Genomic DNA, 19,437 nt, shown 5'->3' with positions numbered 1-19,437 from the left:
TGGAACTTTTCCCATAGTCCTCGGGGTGCGGATGTGGGGAGATTCTTTGGCCAATAAACGGATTTTATTCTTTACAGATAACGACAGTGTCGTGCATGTGATTAATCAGCAAACCTCTAAAAATAAGGAATTGCTTTATCTTCTCCGTCAACTAGTTCTGACATGCCTTCAGCACAACATTCTGTTTAGGGCTAGACATATTCAGGGCAAGAAAACTATTCTTGCTGACAGCCTGCCCCCTTTTACAGGTGGGGCAGTTCCAAACATTGGCCCCCGATGTCGAGGAGAGTCCAACCGTTGTGCCGCCACCCCTCCTTCCGCAGAACTGGGAGAAATCCTGAGCTCTTTGTTACGGGGATCCATCAGTACCTCCTCTCTGTATACCTACCAGAGGCCTTGGTTAATTTTTAAGCAATTTTTATCCGAGCAGCTTAGAAATTCCAATTTGTCTCTCCCAGTTAGCGTCCATGACTTAGCCTTATTCATAGCTTATTTAGCCAAATCCAAATATTCGGCATCCACGATGTTCACCTACATCTCCTCTATTGGTTATGTTCATCGGCTGGGTTCGTTTCCTGACCTGACCCAATCCCCACAGTCAAACTTGCCTTAAAAGGCTATTCTAAGCTAAGTCCATCTGTTGTAGACTCGAGACTCCCCACTACATTACCTTTATTGGAACGCATCGTTAATGCCTTTTCTAGCACCGTATCAGGTGATTACCATAGAAAGTTAATGAAAGCCATGTGTGCCATAGCATTCTTTGCAGCCCTTCGGGTAGGAGAAATTACGTTCCGTAGTGGTCAGTCCTCCAAGAATGTTATTCAACTAAACCAAATTTCCTTCTTGGCATCCACTAATGGTGAGACCAGTGCCATTAAACTAACCATGAGATTCTTCAAGCACAGCAATCCCACTCAACCCGTTGATATTTTACTTCACAAATCGAAACCGATCTGTCCGGTTACTACTATCGCCGAGTATCTAAGCATTACAGGACACCTTTCTGGTCCCTTATTTTGTTGGCCTGACAACTCCCCAGTCCGCAGATCACAATTTGTCGATTCCCTTAATCGGGCTCTCTCATTTTGCAGTCTTGAAACTGATCGGTACAAATTTTACAGCTTCCGGATAGGGGCTGCCTCGTGGGCCGCCGCTCTAGGTTTTTCTGATTCGCAGATTAGACGCTTTGGGCGTTGGAAGTCTAACACTTTTCTAAAGTACATAAGGACCCCTTCCCTATAATCAGTAGGCCACTAGCCAAAACTTCAAGGGACATCTTTCAGTAATCCGTTAGATTTCTATCTTCCTACGTTCCCATGCAACAAGTTTGAGCAACGGCCACTCTTATTTCTACCTTGTTAACAGCATTTTACTTATCACTGAGTTTGAGCAGGGGCCAATCTCATTGATTAAAGCCTTAGTGTTGTTTTATTCAGTAAGTAATTTCAGTATTCAATGAGTTTGAGCAGGGGCCATTCTCATTGTTTAAAGCATTGGAGTCGTTTTCTTCAGTAAGTAATTTTAGTATTCAAGGAGTTTGAGCAGGGGCCATTCTCATTGATTAAAGCCTTGTCGTTGTTTTATTCAGTAAGTAATTTTAGTATTCAATGTGTTTGAGCAGGGGCCAATCTCATTGATTAAAACCTTGTCGTTGTTTTATTCAGTAAGTAATTTTAGTATTCAATGTGTTTGAGCAGGGGCCAATCTCATTGATTAAAGCCTTAGGTTTGTTTCATTAGTACTCAATGAGTTTGAGCAGGGGCCAATCCCATTGATTCACGCTTTGGTGCTGTTTTATTCAGTTAAGTATCTTTAGTATTCAGTGAGTTTGAAAAAGGACTAATCTCATTGATTAAAGCTTTGGTGCTGTTTTATTCAGTTAAGTATCTTCAGTATTCTAGGAGTTTGAGCAGGGGCCCATCTCATTGCTTGAAGCCTTACTGTTGTTTTATTCAGTTAAGTATCCTTAGTATTCCTTGAGTATGAGCAGGGGCGAGTCTCATTGATTAAAACCTTTAGTGTCTTTTCACTTAGTTTACTATCTGTGACACACTTTGAAATTTTTAGCAGGCGCCAGTCTTATTTAAGTCTTGGCTCGTTCGTTCACTTTATCTTCCTGTATGTTAATAACCTTTTCGTGTGCATTGCGTGGGCCTCGGGTGGGGTGGCCCGGTTTCCTTTTGCGTCCGGGCTGTGGCGGTTTTCACCCTCACCTTTACTGAGAACGAGGTAGTTTAAAGGGTTAGCTCTCCGTTAGGGATGAGTGATTGGCAAATAAATGCTGTACACTTTTTTGATTTAATAAACGGCCACTCACGTGGCCAAAAGTTTGCCAATCCAGGTGTTTTCCTTTTTACCCACTTCCTCCATTCTCATCAAACCAAGCTCGGCCTACGCAGTGCTCATGCGCGGCTTTGTTAGTAACATGCGTCATAAAGGAGATTTATTTTACCCGTAAAACAAGAAGATCTTTAAGATCTTACAACCGCGCTTTTAAAAGTTAACTGTTTTGGTAGCATGAGTGACCCGAAGGAAAAAAAACGAAAAAAAAAATATCGGTTTTGAACCTATTTCCAGCAAATTTGGCACACTGGAAGCTGAAAAAATTACTCTATTTCCGGCCATCATTTTTCAGCTCTTTTCGTCATATCCCCCCCTCGGGAGGGTTTTGTAAAGTTAGCGAATTAGTTGCAAGCCATCGTAATGGTGATTGCTGTCGGCGAAATGTTTATTTGCTAAAAAATTGCGGCCAAATCTTTCGGAGATGGAAGTCAGGACATTTGTAAGGATACAGAAAGTAATTTGGGACCAGTTGCTGACTTGTAAGGCTGAAATTATCCAGAAGTAAGGTTTTTTTAACTTGAACGTAACTAAAGCCACGCGGTGAATAAATTATCGGCTCCTCTCACTGTCTCGTTCTGTTTTTTGTTTCGTTCTCTTTTGGAGTCCGCCGAGGTCATTTTTTCGTCTAAATAACTTGAGAAAAGTTCGAAAAAGATGTTCCTCTTGAATTTTCAGCTTTCAGGCAATAATCCTGGATTTTTTTGACCGAAACGTAGGTTCACTGGTTATGTTAATGTGTTTCGGTGGCTATGGGCGACCGTCGCTTCCTTTGTCGACTCAAGCAATGAAGCTAGGTTACAAAAAAAATCTAATAATATTTAGTTCTGGTTTTGTTCGATTTCGTTGAAATTTTAATATGATGAAGCTGGATTGTTAACGAATAGATTTTAATACTGCCGATATGAGGTAGCTATTAACGCTAAAGTGATATATCGCTTCGATGTCAGGGTTTTGAAGAGATTTTTTTTTGCAACGTGAAGGTTCGGCGTGATTTTGTAATCTGAGATTTCTGTTGACCCTGAAGAAACAAGGTTTGGCGAGTAAACATTACAGATTGCGTAATTCAAAGTTGGCCGAGTGGAGATCTGCGTCTGGTCTCCGACAAAAAAAAAAATAAAAAAAAATAATAAACCAAGGGTAGAACATGAACCGCGCTCGGCCCATGGCCGCGCGGTTAATAAATGGTTTTATGATGCTTGTTATGACTCCGTTCTCACTTCCGCCTGAGGGGTATCCGGTACTACACACGGTTATGACGTCACATTCCTCGATGTGCTTTCTCTCCCTTCACGTCGATTGTAGAAAGCATCGTGCTAGAATTTCATCCTCTCTTCCACCCCGTCTCCTCCGGTACATATAGTCTTATTCTGGTACTCGCCAGCGGTTTTCACCCTCACCTTTGCTGAGAACGAGGTTAATTGATTTAATAAACGGCCACTCACGTGGCCAAAAGTTTGCCAATCCAGGTGTTATCCTTTTTACCCACTTCCTCCGTTTTCATCAAACCAAGCTCGGCCTACGCAGTGCTCATGCGCGGCTTTGTTAATAACATGCGTCATAAAATTACATAATTTTTAACACTATTCTTTAGTCAATTCTCTTCAACAGCGGAGAAAAAGCTGTGTCTGCACCATTCAGATCAACCAATCTTCTTTTACCATCTGTGATATGTATTCTGATTGAAGAAATGGTGGTTTTATTCACTGGATTATGAGTGACTCTTTGGGTTCAAGTGTGAAGCTGTATGAAGGTCTCAGTACAGACGTACTGAAACTGTATATGATGTCACTTTCTTCCCCATCAACAAGTGATTCGCCAATTAAATCGAATTGAATATTGAGAATGTCTGTATCCTGACTTAAATTGGGTACCCTTGGACCTACATTTGTCTCTTCTGTCACGACTTTTTTTTATCAAACCCAATTAAATCATAAAAACCAGATTTTGTTAAGTCGAGTTGATAATTTTTATTCATTGTTATTGTGACGCGAAATGTAGTCTCATTGAATTCGAGTGTTATAGGATATTTGTCATTCTTTTTTGTTATTTCTTTGACATATTTATCTATGTCAACATAGTTCGAAACACCTGGTGGAAAAGTGATGTCGTGAAATGCTGAACCATTATCGCTGCTATATGCAATCAGTTGATTTTTGTATGATGGATTTATATTGAACCACGTAAACGTCTGTTCAGTCCAACCTCATATTCTTGATTCCCATCCAAGATGATGGGTCTCGTAAACCTGGTGACAACATTCTCAGGTTTATTATTTTCAAGATTTTTTACCGAGTAAGAAGGTAGAATAATCTCTCTAGCCATTATACAATATTGTTATATTAAATTTTGAAATGGTTTTTATAAATTTTCTCATATTGTGCTTTATTAATTGTTGATGTTCTCAACAGTGCGTCCAACAGAGCAACACCCATATTACGCATTTTAATACTGTTGTTTCCAGCCAATCTTTCACCGAGGATCAATTCTAATTGTTTTAGAAGCTGTTTTGCGTCGTTAAAAAAAAACAACATTTCCACCTCTCTGTTTTCTTCGAATTCCAGAACTCTTCATCGTTTTGACTTTACTATCGTAATATTTTATATATTGCCTCAGTGCAGCATTGGCATTGTCTATTCTTTTATAATTCATTTGCTTTTCAGCTTCTGATATCTTCCCACTGTTGAATTGTTTTGTTACATTTGCCTTAAAACCTTTTAATTGATTCTTTTTAAATTTTGCATCTTTGATTATTTTATTAAGAAATGCTTTATTTTTTGTGGCGTCATTTCAGGCTGATTTAATATCTTTTCCACATTATCATAATTTGCAACACTAATATCATCTAGAATCGCCTCAACCGTGTCTTCATCAGTCATCTCATAATCAGGTACATCATCCTCATCATATTCTGGAGGCAAATACTGAGAATCAACATAAAACTCTTTTTCCCCTTCCAAAACATCCTTCAATGATTCTTCATAGTTTGGTGGTTTTGGAACTATTTGTTTATCTTGCTCTGGTAAAACAGGTTGATCAAATAAATCACCCAGATTCATGTCGTCAACTTCATCTTCAATATCAAGACCGTAATTTGGTACCTCCTCCTTCTTCGGTTGACGTCTCTTTCTTGGAGGTATTTTCATCTAATTTAGCTGTAATTGGTTGAAACGCTTTTGTTAACGTTTCCTGGCTTGTCTGTTGACTAACATCATGTTTTGTTATCATGTCATGGACATAATTAATTTTATTTCCTAGTTCCGATTTTCTTTTTGCAAGTTCTCTCCACTTAATTAGACTCATTTATTATAATATTAGATTAGATAAATTGAATATAAAAACGTTTGTAAAACTCTGTGAAGTTCTAAAATTACATACTGATATATATATATGGAAATACCAAATTATGACATTAAAGATGAGATCGAGAACAAATTACAGAAAATTGTATGACTTCATGCCTGGCAGATGCTTCAGAATGTTGATATGTGGACCATCTGGATCAGGAAAGACAAACACATTAATGCATATGATATACAAATCGTTGAACTATGATAAAATATATCTTTACGCAAAAAACTTGGAACAATCAAAATATCAAAATTTAATGGATACATTTAAACCCATAAGTAATGAAGCTGGTTACGATATTATAGAAGCAAGTTACGACAAAATAATACCAGTTTCTGAATTGACAGACGATAATCAAAAGCTTGTCATTTTTGGTGATTTTGTTTGTGAGAAAAATCAGAAACCATTGATTGATTATTTCATAAGATGTCGACATAAGAATTGTAGTGTTATTTATTTGAGTTAAAGATACTATAAAACACCGAAAGACATTTGTTTAAACTGCTCACATTTTTGTGTATATGAATTCCCTATTTCAAATGAAAAATCACTCATATGCCGTGAAAACAATACTCCGAAAGAACTGTATGAAAAAGCAACTAATGACCCATATAGCTTCATATATATAGACAAACCACGGAAATTCATTAAGAAAAATTTCAATGAATCAATAATGTAATTGCGTTCGTAGAACGCAGTCCTAATGCAGACTTGAGTCGAGTTTCATGGGACGGTGGACCTTCGTCCGAAGTTGCGACACCGATTTGGCCGCCCCGCAGCAGGGGCGAAACGAATGACATCATCGCCAAACCATGTGCTGTACATTTCTTTCGAGTGCGAGTCTTTGTTTCGTTCAAGTGCGGGTTTTTGTGGACATTTACACTGTAATTTGGAAGCTGTAAGTATTCAATTGTGCTCTCAGCGTTGGATTTAGGTGAATTTAAACTCCTCGACGGTGGCATTTATCGAAATCTGATGGAATTGTCCTTGTTTAATTATTTGTTTTAAAACGAACACGACTTTGAAGCGGCTTGGCTTTCCGGATGTTAACCGTGGGAAAAGCTATATTTTGATTGCATTAGTTGATTATTTCCAGTCGCGACTGACACGTAGATAGCTCAGTCCTTATCCGGTTGAATATTGTTTGGAATCGGTGGAAAAGTACTCTGAACGCAAGATCCATAAGAGTGAGCCTGAACCAAGGAACGGCAAATTATTTAAATACTGTCCACCTTATTCATCAGGGGAACATGATACGCGAATTAGTCGCACGGAGTTTGTTTACGCTGACGATAAACGAGCACACGATTGCAAATGTTTGCTTACATTTGTGCTTCCAGTTTTTACAAATTAGCTTTTACGTTCAAACATTATCAGTTAATGTGAGAATATTTAGCACGAAATTTGAAGGCTATAAATGTAAATATTTTCGTTCTATTAAACTTGTGAGTCTACGGAAACTTGCGCTGTCACGCAACGTGTCAACAAATGGTGGACTTTGACACTATGATAAATCTGTCTGTATAAAAACCCCGGTTGTCTATGAAAAACGTTGATTTTAGCAATAGGCAGAGGTTAAAAGTCAGCCAGTGAAATCATTTATATATATTTAATTAAGTGACGGCGTCGAACGCACTCTCATAATCTTTGATTACTTCTAGTCATATTATATAAATGTCTTATTCTAACGGAATTTTGGGCTTTGATGGTGAATCGACTTCAGCTAAAGGTTTAAAAGGAGACCCTGGAATACCTGGTATAGGTTTTAAGCTTAAGGGGCACCCAACGGATCGTTTCGGTAAATTATCTGTTCGGAAGGCCTTTAATCTTCTTTGATTTTCTTAAGAGAATTGTCACCTCGAACTTTCCTGATATGAGAAATTTAATGACTGTTGTTTTGGGATTATTAAAAATGTCGTTTTGAGTACTGAAAAAAGGTCAGCTATCATTTTCGGAAAGGCGATAAGACCTAAGGTTTTCGGGAAATGGACAAAAAAGCCCTAATAAATTCGAGAATACTCAAGTTCCCCTAGAATTACCGAACAGATAAATTTTTTAGCGCAACCTAAAGTTAACCTACAGAGCTTTAAAAGTACTCCAGATAGCCTAAAACAGCGTTTAAAAGCATTCGAGAGAAAACGGTCGTTGGGTGCCCCTGAAGCTTACTCAAAGTGGTGATTATGATTTGGATAACAAAAGAATTTATAATCTTGACACTCCAGATGATCACAAAATAGATGATGATTACAACACTAAGGTTAAAGATCTCACGAGTGCTGTTAATAAAGGGTATTTGAATGATAAATTCCTCAAGAAAACTGCAAGTGGAAATTTCAACATGTGGAAGTTTCAACATGTATAAACTCCCCAAGGGTGAGTATACTTTGGTGATCGAATTTTTGAGTTATTTTTTTGTAAAAAAAATACCTCTTAGTCGGCGCGTCGGGTATGTTATGGACGGGTCAATGCGTGAGTGAGTGAGTGAGTGAGTGAGTGAGTGAGTGGGAGATGTATGTATGTCACACCAATCAGATTGGATCTACTATGAACAGCCAATCAAATTTCTTGTTGTAAAGGTAAATGGTACGTGAGAAACACAAGGTATGTATAAACACAAGGACTTTGGTAATTGAAAAATGAAGAGTGACGTGTATGTTGCCGGTTTGTGATTTTTAGTCCGGTTTGGAGGGGAGTGTGACAGTTACATACGTAAATTGGGTTGTTTTAGAGTGCATAATTTTCAGTGTAATGGTGGCTAGTTATGAACGAGATGAGTCTTGAGTTTTGAAGCAGTTCATGAGTTAGTAGTAGGCAAATGGCACGAGATATTTTTATTTTTAATTACAAAGGGTAGCTTGATACTTTTGTTTTTCACAAGGAGTTAATTCAATTAGAGGTCACGAATCGTCGGTTCTAGTTTTTAGGACATGTTTTAGAGGAGACGAGACTATTTAGATTTGAAGCAGTTCTAACGTTTACAATAGTAAGTGCAGGTAACGATTGTTTTGTTCTTATTGCATGCAAATATAACAAGATATTTTTATTTTTTAGTTACAATGGGTAATTTGACACTCTTGTTTTTCACAAGGTAGTAAATTCAATTAGAGCTGACGAATCGTCGCGACTTGTTCCCACGAGATGTTTGCTATTTTTAGTCACAAATGGTAACTCGACACTTTTGTTTTTCATATGGGAGTAAATTCAATTAGAGCTTACATGTTATCGGCTATTGTTCCCAGGATATTAAACAAAAAAGAAGCTTTCCTGTCTAGAGTGTTTTTACGTCTCTACAGTAGCAGTTTAATATTTTTATTTGATGGGCATTTTATGGCATTCTTTTCAGTCCGATATTTTTAAAGGTAAAAAGTATGAAAACTGTTCAAATGTTCTTTGAAGACTGTGTGGCACCAAGTTAAAGTGCAATTTAATTAAATCAGACTTTCAACGTGTCAGAGAGGTTTTTTCCTCTTTCTTTAAATTTTCGATGAAGTAGTGTTGTTGCGTTGTGTTGTGTAAAAAGGGTAAACTTACTACTCGTATAAAATGCGAAAAGTTTTCTTAACTTGAGTATTTTTGAGCAAAAATTCCCCCTGGGGGCTGGAAGGGCTCCCGAGGGGGTACTCCCAGAAAAATTGGTTGGGGGTGTGCGGCCCGCTTCCCAAAACCCTTACTCTGTTTATGACCAACATCTGCAATATTCCTTACCCTATTTATGACCTGACCAAAAATTCGAAACCCTGTTTACGACCTGACCCTCAAATCAAAACCCTGTTAAATTACCGTAAACATATAAATTTGTGAAGGGCTTTTGTTGATTTTCTTTTCCATAATGATGAAAAAGTGGCTCCTTCTTAAAGCATACCCATATCAAGGCTAGAGTTCAAAAACCGTACCCTATTTATGACCAAAACGGCTGAAAAACCATACCCTTCGGGGCCGCACAGACCTATATAGCCCATATAAGGGAGTCCCCTCCCCCGGGGGAAGGGCTACGTGATCGGTGAGTGAGGGAGTTATGCATGCGCGCGTGTCAGACCAATCACAGTGTGGGTTGTATCAAAGAACGAATAAAATTGCCTGTTAGAAAATAGGATGGTATCTACATTAATCTGGAGACGTCACATTACTGTAGTTTGTTCAGTCAAACATTTTATGGCTTACTATTTAGTTATCTTACCATGACCGATGTAACATCGTATGTACATCATAAACTCCCAGTTTCTTTCTTGCTGTACATCGCAACCAAAAAAACTTGTCAAATCAACCAAATCATTACTGTAAACAGTTCCATGAATGCTCCTATAGTTCACAAAAAAATAGCTCTTGTACGCCTTGCGTGCCTATGTTTTCCACCAGCTATGGATTGGGTGACATTGTCCGTTGTTTCCGATTCACTGAATATTAGTCAAAAATCAACCAAACTGTTTTCAAAATACAGTCGATCTATCATTCACACGCATAAGTGGGATACTCCACCCGAACGTATCTACGTTGACATGAGATGTCAGGGCATTGCAAGCAGTCCCGCCCAGGGACGCGGCCATTTAATTCTTTATGGAATTGTGGGAAGACAGAATGATATTGACTCTGCTGTTTATGATAATCCATATGATTTCAAGAACAATAAAATGACCTTCCACACAGACATTGAATTCGAACATGGTATTGATGTGAAAAATATTAAGATCGGAGGTGTTTTGGAAGGTACTGATGATGATAATGCCTCCCAAAGCGTCGGCGGGGACTGACTCAGAGCGATTGTGTTAGGGCTGCACCAGAACCCCCCTTAGACATGTGTGTGAGCACCGTAGAATGAAAGTGGCCCAAAATTATTTACTATTGAAGAAATATGTTATATTATAAAAGAATGGCTGCATCAAGGTTTTCATCTGACCCGTTGTAGATGTTCTACGGACCGATCTCGCACGAGGAGAACCAAAGACTTAGGCCTCCTATCAGACCCAGGAGGGAGTTTGATTTCAGAATAGTTAGAAACAATTTCAATGAATGGCTTCGTGTTTGGAAAATGACCGTTCCAGGGGGCTATGGATACAAAGCCGACCTCCTGAGATTTGCTCAAAACACGAAAAACAGATTTATAGATGTGTGTGAATATGAATTTAGAGGACTGAGGAGCATCAAAATACAATTCGGGCTTATTGTAAAGTTTTCAATGACACGAAACGAAGAAACACAACAAATGGAACATTATTTTAATCGGATGCAGTCTGTAATCATTAACCGAAACAATATAGAAACATTAGATGACGTATTCAACCGCTTTATTGATGAAGTGAGAGGCGAGATAGAGGCATGGTCACAAAGAGGATCAGGCTGGGTGTTGGAAAGAATTTTGGAAGCATTTATTAACGTCACAAAATATCAGCCATTTCGGGGAGGAAGCTGCATGCCTCTACCAGAAAAGCTGCAAAACAAGAAAGCGATTATATACGTACAAAACAGAGATAACCAATGCCTAAGATGGGCTCTTCGTGCAGCTCTATTTCCACCACAACGAGGTGTAAAAGTTACAAGAACCAGAAGCTATCCGGCAGAAGACGGTCTTGATTTTACGGGTATTGACTCCCCGGCACCGGTTTCACAGATAAATAAACTCGAGAAACAAAACTCAAATCTCGCTATAAACGTGTTTAGCTGGGAAAAAGGCCAAGTTATCGTTCACAGAATCAGCGAATAAGCCGGCACCATCCCGCGGATAAACCTGATGCTGACGCACGACAAAGAAAAAATCGCACTACAGCTATGTGAAAAGGCTGACAGCCCTCTTGTATGACCGAAACCGACATAACGAGAGCAAACATTTCTGTGAACGCTGTTTGCATGGCTACCAAAGAAAAGAACTGCTAGAAAGGCACAAACCCGAATGCAAACGGCTGTTGAAAAGACCCACAAGAACGGAGCTGCCGAAAGAGGGAGAGAACAAGGTGTCTTTCGAAGGCTACCACAAGCAGATGAAGGCGCCGTTTGTGATATAAGCCGACTTCGAGTGTCTGCTGAAAAAGATCCAAGGCTGTGAACCGTCAGGAGGAAGCTATACCTTAAAACGGAAAAGCACGAGCCCCGTGGGTTTGCTTACACAATCGTCAGAAGTGATGGCGTTCGGCCCCTGTGTTTACAGAGGGGGAGAAGCCGCCTATGTGTTTCTTAGCGACATATTGCAAAAAGAAAAATGGTTACGAGGGCTGATGGCTGACAAAAAGCCGCTAGTGACGATGCACGAAAATTGGCAAAAACACATAGCCGCGGCCGACTGCCACATCTGCAACAAAAGTCTAGTCAAAGATCTTTTCTTGGACTCAATGCCGGTACACGACAACGACACAGGCAGATACTGCGGCCAAAGCCACAGAAAATGCTACTACGAGGCCATGAAAAAAAATAAGTTCATTGGCCCACAAAGGCAAAGGGAAGATGAAATAGACCAACGGATTGCAAAAAACCAGGAGACATGCCTGTTCTGCGCAGAGTCTTTGCTGGTAAAATACCACAAAGACTCGGTGAAAGACCACTGCCACATAACAGCAAAGTACCGCGGGGCCGCGCATAATGAATGCAACTTCAAGTTCAAACTAAACCCAAAAACGGTGCCGATCCCGGTCGTATTCCATAACTTGAAAAACTACGACGGCCATCTCACAATGCAGGCAATGTCAAGAGTACAGGGCGCAATAAAATGCATCCCAATGAACACAGAAAAATACATATCATTCTCACTAGGGAATCTAAGATTCATCGACAGCATGAATTTCATGCAGAGCAGTCTGGATTCACTGGTAAAAGGCAGTGACTCTCAGAGTTTTAAAATAACAGAGAAAACGTTCAAAGACAACGTTGCTCTTGAAGAAAGGGATTTACCCATACGAACACATGGACTCTTTTGAAAGGTTCAGCGAGACAAATCCTCCTGCAAAGGAGGCGTTTTACTCAAAGCTGAATGACAAGGAAATCACAGAAGAAAAAATCAGCATGCGCAGAAAGTCTGGGAAGCGTTCGGATGCAAAACCCTCGGCGACTACCACAACCTGTACGTGGTTACAGATGTGCTGCTGCTCGCGGATGTCTTCGAAAACTTCAGGAAAGTGTGCCTGGACAAATACGGGCTGGATCCGGCGCATTACTACAGCTCGCCGGGCTTTAGCTGGGATGCACTCCTGAAAAAGACGGGCGTGGAGCTCGAGCTGCTGGCAGATCAAGACATGCACCTTTTCATCGAGAGAGGAATTAGAGGCGGCATCTCGATGGTGAGCTAGCGCTACGCGAAGGCAAACAAAGCAAGCCGAAAAACTACATAACCTACTTAGACGCGAACAACCTTTACGGCTGGGCGATGAGCCTGCCATTGCCAAAAAGCGGCTTCGAGTGGAAGCGCGCGATGCCCACAGAAGAGCAAATAATGAAGATGAAAGAAAGCTCCAAGAAAGGGTGGATACTGGAGGTAGACCTCGAGTATTCAGAAGAGCTGCATGAGGAGAACAACAGCTACCCGCTCGCGCCAGAGAAAAAGGCGATAACCCCCAAGCAGATGTCGGAATACCAAAAGCGGCTGATGGCGGAACTAAATCTAGACCCTCTAACTGGTGCTGACGTTGGAAGACAAAGAAAAGTACGTGCTCCACTACAGAAACCTGCAGTTCTACCTCAGACAGGGCATGCGCCTGAAAAAGGTGCACAGGGCGATCGAGTTCGACCAAGAGCCCTGGATGGAGCCGTACATCCTGATGAACACAGAGTTCCAGAAGCAGGCGAAAAGCGACTTCGAGACCAACTTTTACAAGCTGATGAACAACTCCGTGTTCAGCAAAACGATAGAAAACCTGAGGAACCGCGTGGATGTGAAAATCGTGCGGAGCTGGGAGACAGACAAGATACGAAAATTGGTAGCCGCCCCTTTATTTGCCGGGTATGACATCTTTGGAAACGACCTGGCAGGAATCCACCACTCCACATACACAAAAGCATGCTGGTCTTGAACAAATCCGTGTACACAGGCATGACAACCCTCGACAACAGCAAGATCTTGATGTATAACTTCTTTTATAATATTTTGAAACCCAAGTACGGCCCGAAGTGCGAGCTAATCTACACCGACACAGACAGCGTGCTCTTGGACATCCAGACGGAAGACGTGTACAAAGACATGGCACAAGACATTGGCTTGTTTGACACGAGTAACTACCCCAAAGACCACCCGCTGTACAGTGTCCAAAGCAAAAAGGTTCTGGGCAAGATGAAAGATGAGTGTGAGGTAAGTGTGATTGAGGAAACAGTTGCCACAAGACCAAAAATGTATTCAGTCATGGAACAAAAAAATATCAAGAAAGCCAAGGGCGTGAAAAAGAACTTGGTAGAAATAGAGATCAGGCACGAGCAGTACAAAGAAGCGCTCTTCGAGAAAAAGCAATTCTGGCACGGGATGAACATTCTTCGCAGCGGGGACCACAAGATATACAGCATGCGTTTGAATAAGGTTTCACTTTCACCATTTGATACAAAGCGCTGGATTGCCGAAGACGGCGTGAACAGGCTGGCATATGGGCACAAAGACATCATGAATCAGTAGGCGGAAGCTATGTGTTTGGCGGCACAACCAACAGCTCTTCACGAATAAAGCCGCGCTTAGCCCCGTCAGCCAAATAGATGACAGGCTCATTCGGTTTGGCTACAGCTCTTTGTATATTGTATTGTATTCAGTCATGGAACAAAAAAATATCAAGAAAGCCAAGGGCGTGAAAAAGAACTTGGTAGAAATAGAGATCAGGCACGAGCAGTGCAAAGAAGCGCTCTTCGAGAAAAAGCAATTCTGGCACGGGATGAACATTCTTCGCAGCGGGGACCACAAGATATACAGCATGCGTTTGAATAAGGTTTCACTTTCACCATTTGATACAAAGCGCTGGATTGCCGAAGACGGCGTGAACACGCTGGCATATGGGCACAAAGACATCATGAATCAGTAGGCGGAAGCTATGTGTTTGGCGGCACAACCAACAGCTCTTCACGAATAAAGCCGCGCTTAGCCCCGTCAGCCAAATAGATGACAGGCTCATTCGGTTTGGCTACAGCTCTTTGTATATTGTAAACATTTAAAGACCAGATTGGGTCTGTGGCTCTTTCCCCCCCCCCCCCCCCCCCCTTCAAGTTCACCGGGCTGATACAAATATCTTACATTGATAGTAGGGGGCAGCTTTTTTCTTTCAACAGGCCTGGAATACTTAGTGGAGGGTTTAGAGGTGACAGCCTTCTCTTTGATAACGGCAGCTGGTTTTTTCCCGATAAGACTAGTCACTCATTGTTCAGAGCGGCAACAACGTCGGGAAGCCTTTTGACCCACGCAGTCGACCCCTGGCCCGCAGGTAGGAGTATTTCCACAGTATACTGATGGCCGAACAAGCGCTCGGCAAGGGTGCGGTTCAAACGCTCAACGATGGCTTGGTCTCTATGAATTTCATTGCGTCCGCGGCGAATATAGGTTTTGTGATTTTCCATTTCTTTGGACACATTCCCCATAAACTCGCGGCCAGGGTCAACCTGCAGCATATTCGGCCAAGTCAAAGGGCTGCACTTTTAAATAGACTGAAAGGCCTTCGCAACTTCAGCAGAGTCTTTCGAGGTCAGAGGCTCAGCTTCTTTATAACGGCTGGCGACGTCAACAACAGTCAGCGCGTATTTATAGACTTTGCGGCCACGCGGAAGCCTGTCGTGTCGTAAAAAAAGAAGGCCTGCTTGATGGACCGAGTTAAGCGACGAGACGTCGAATTTTTGACGGGGAGTGTAGCGTGGCGCAGGGAGATAGATCTGCCATAGAGCTTGTTTGATAAGCCACTGCTTGGCCGTTTTTTCGGGAACTTTCGCGGCTTCTGCTAATTTTTTGATGGCAGAGATCCCTTCCCAGTAGCCCTGAGGGCTGTAGTAGACTTTGGAGAGCTTGGTGTCCATTATTTTACACCCGCGAAAGTTTAAAGAAAACGAAACGCGACATAGCCGAGCGCGATCGCGCTGACGCCAACAAAGAGCAACTCGCCCTGTTTCTGCAGCTCACTTGGCTGATAGAAGTCAGAGAACTGGGGTTCTTTGGGAGCCGTGATTCGCTGGTCCGGGTACGCCTTGTTGTAGAGTTTGAACGCGTAATCGGTGTTCGTGAAGTTCTGCTTCGCCTGTTCTTTGATTTCTCTGTTGGTTTCGATCCAGTCAAGAAGCTTGGTGCGGTCGCGCGTGTATTTGGCTTGAGCAGCCTGATAAGCTTCAAGTATTTAGCGAGATAGTTGCCGCCAGTGAAAGCAGCGGCGTTAAGAATTGCGCCTCCGAGCATCATTGCAATGCTGGCCATTGTATAGCAACAAGCTTACTTTTTTCAATTCGTCGGAAGAATCTTCTGGTCTTCGAGATGCTGTTTCAGCGCGACGCTGCCCGCCATGACAGCGGTGAATTTTACATAGCTCGTGACGTTGCTGCTGGGGTCAGCGGTCATGTTTTCTCTAACCACCTTTTTCGCAATCCAGCCGATGCCGGCGGCCAAGCCGGTCAGAGTTGCGGCATCCATGATCGTTTTAACGAGCTTGTTGTCAGACATACCTATAAGACACGTTTTTTTTTTTAATTAAAAAAATTAATCTATCGGATCCCGACAGACCATACATTCTTCTTCTTTCAAATCAGAATTGTCGCCTGAGCAATATTCAAAACAATCCTCGCACAATCGTCTTTCTTCTGAGACAGGCTCTTTCCAGGTGACGCGCTTTTCTTCGGCGAACGGCGTAGAAATGAGATGGTGGACCGTTGTGAAAACCTTTTTGTTGAAATTGAACCAAGGCACCCCTATTCCAAAACTTGCTGGACGTCAAAGTTGGGTTTCATTGTTGTATATATTGTCTGAAAATTCAAAAATGAAATTGGTTTATTCATCACCTTCTGAAACCTCATCATACACAGCGCAATAATCGCAAAGGTTATTGTATGATGAGCATTCTTAACAACTACAAATCTTGCACATATTTGTCCCCCAACCAGCAAAAAAGTATAAGAAAGATGTTCGGCTGCATTGTTTTGCGTATATATCAAAGATGAGAAAAAAGTTTAATCTATTAGTGCGGATTCCTTTTCTTTGACGGGGTATATCATCCACAGGCTGAGGCGGCGGAGTCTCCACAGGTGGAGTCTGCGGCGTGAAAACTCTTTTTATCTCTTCGCGTTTGTAGTAGATTTCGATAATTGAAACGAAAATGCTGATGACACTCAGCCATTGTGTGGTGGTGAGAACATTTCTTGTTTCTTCGCGTGGATCAGCCACAGGTTTTGTTTCCGCTTTGTCAGTTTCAATTATGACAGCGGCTTCAGCAGCAGCTTTTTTCTGCGCCTCGCGAGCAATTCTTGTTCTCTCAGCGACAGCCTTGCCAGCAGCCACTCGTTTTGGGTTTTTTGCTCGTTTAGTGGTCGGAATTTTTGAAGTCACCTGTTGCGTTTCTTGAGTCGAAGAGTCGGTAGGCGTTTGCGTGTCTGTAGCACCCGACATTGCGCATATTTACTGAACAAAAATATTTAATTCACCAATTGCTCATCAATGTTAACCAATTGCTCAGCTTCGGCTTGCTTAGCACTGAAATCGATATGTTTCATTGTGATCAGTGCTGTATCAGCTACAGCTAGCAGCCGCCCACATCTCAACGCAAGACTTCCGACAAAGGTAGACAACTCTTTGGTAATGACGTAATCTTTTTTGAGATCATTCTGCAGAGCTTCAACGTCTTTAATCGACAATGGCTTGAGGCCATCGTGTGAAAGCTCGCCGGCGTAGTCTTCAAAGATAGAGGGTTCCCAATAGGTCTGGTGGGATGCGGGATTTGGCTTTTTTCGCCGTGATATTTGGGATTTGAGCTGAAAACAGAGGCGGGAAGCGGGAATTACAATTACGAGCGGGAGCGGGATTTCATGTTTTTATGGGGTTGGGATGCGGGATTTGCGAGGGGAACAGAGCGGGATACGGGATTTCAATTCTTACGTGACCTCATAAATTAATTGTTATTGACCAGTGGAAAAACCACAAACTGGCAGAAACGACCCGTATAGCTGTGTCAGGTTTCAAGTAATGAATAGCAGCCGCTCTGTACCCTGTCAGGTTCTGTCAAACGTATCGTCCATTTCCATCATTTTCGATGCATGCGTCTGTAATCTTGACATCCTGATCCTTTCTAGTTTTTCTAGTCTTTCGACCTTTTCCAAAGCGCTTGGCTTGTTTTGGCCAGGATGGCCACACCGTATGGCTGTGATAGTGATTTACCGAACGAAGTATGCGACATTACAAATTGCGTCACCATATATTAGACCCTAATACGAAAAGGATGTGCGAGCAGGAATGCCTTCATTCGGAAAGAAAAGCTCTGAGCCCAGATTTTAAGTAAAGTGAAGACGCTGAAAGCTTTGAAAGAAACTGTCAAGTGTGTTTACGGGCCATCTCTTGAATACGGGAATGAACAATCTTTTTCTTTCCTGACTGATACGTGGACAAAAGGAAACAAAACAGTAAACCGTTTACAGAAAGAAACGTTATAATCATTTGTGCTTACTTATCTACTACCCATTGAATTCTTTTGTAATCTTACATGCAATATCTTGTTTTAAAAAGTTTGTGTGAATAATTAAATAAATTATTAATTTAAAAAATTAATAATTAACGCAGAAACGTCCTTGAAAAGCAGGCGGGAGCGGGATTTCCAGGCAAAAAAGGGCGGGATGGTGGGATTAACAGGAAAAAATGGGCGGGAAAGCGGGATCTGAGAACCCTCTTGTGGACCCTCAAGATAGCCTTCGTGGTCTTCGTCGACGGAGTGTAAAACAGCACGATCGCCGCCACATTCTCTCGGAAAGGCTTCGCGATGCTGGAGAGCTGCTGGGTCAGCACCCACACACTGATGCCGGCGTGGCGAGCGGAAAAGCCGAGCTTGACCAGCTCACCGGTCCGCCCTTTCACGTCTTTCGAGGCCGTACAGTCATCAAGGACTATAAGAGCGTTGGCGCCTTCTAAAAACATAACCACTTTCAACCAAAATTCAACTATGTGCTGCTCGCAGATGATGACAAACAACCGCGGGTCTCTCTGAGCGAAGCGGAAAAGGGTCTCATTGAAAGCGAATGTCGGGCAGATGAGCGCAACGTAATCGAATTTGCCGCAGAAAGGGCCGCAGAGCTGGTTCACGAGAAACTGCGTCTTGTCCGGAGTTGGTCGGCTCCGCGATTAGTGCGTTGAACGGAATATTGCGAAGGTCCATGTTTTAATATTGATTGCACAGATTCTAGCTGTCTGCCCATTATGTTGAACTGAGAGTCGGTGGCGGACCGCTCGAGCTCCAGCTGGACGCCGTCTGTGGCGTTTACCAGGCGCGTGCCGCTGTCGTGCATGGTCCGGTCCGCCATGGACCGCAGATCGATCAGCAGCTCGAACCTGTCCCCAGCGAGGAAAAGCTTCAGATTCAGGTGCTCGGTTTTGTTTTTTTCTTTTGTTCGACGACTCTGAAGTTGACTACGGCGAAATATTAAGCGGAGACGACGATTTATTTTTTTCAGCGTAGCTAGTTGTTATATGCGAAGAAATTTAAATCGAGTTTGCGAGTACTTTAAAAGTACGATACCACTGTATTTTCAAGACGAATTCAAGAGTCATTTTCGAACGACGAGAGAAACTTGCGAGCTGTTTACCCGCGAGGTCATGCCAACAGGAAGAATACCACT

At 42.0% G+C, this 19,437-nt stretch overlaps 1 protein-coding gene and 2 pseudogenes across 1 annotated transcript in view; 2 read left to right on the top strand and 1 right to left on the bottom strand.

The window, feature by feature from the left end:
• Nucleotides 1–19,437, top strand: part of LOC110063448 (signal recognition particle subunit SRP54) — a 131,615-nt gene that overhangs the window by 98,576 nt on the left and 13,602 nt on the right. The window lies entirely within an intron of this gene.
• LOC149113198 (uncharacterized) lies at nucleotides 10,562–12,596 on the top strand (annotated as a pseudogene).
• On the bottom strand, nucleotides 14,680–16,042 carry LOC149113197 (uncharacterized; annotated as a pseudogene).

Source organism: Orbicella faveolata, unplaced genomic scaffold, assembly GCF_042242905.1.
Source record: "Orbicella faveolata isolate gen_17 unplaced genomic scaffold, um_ofav_v1 contig_15, whole genome shotgun sequence".
Taxonomy (NCBI): domain Eukaryota; kingdom Metazoa; phylum Cnidaria; class Anthozoa; order Scleractinia; family Merulinidae; genus Orbicella; species Orbicella faveolata.
This window is presented reverse-complemented; position numbering and strand designations above follow the sequence as displayed.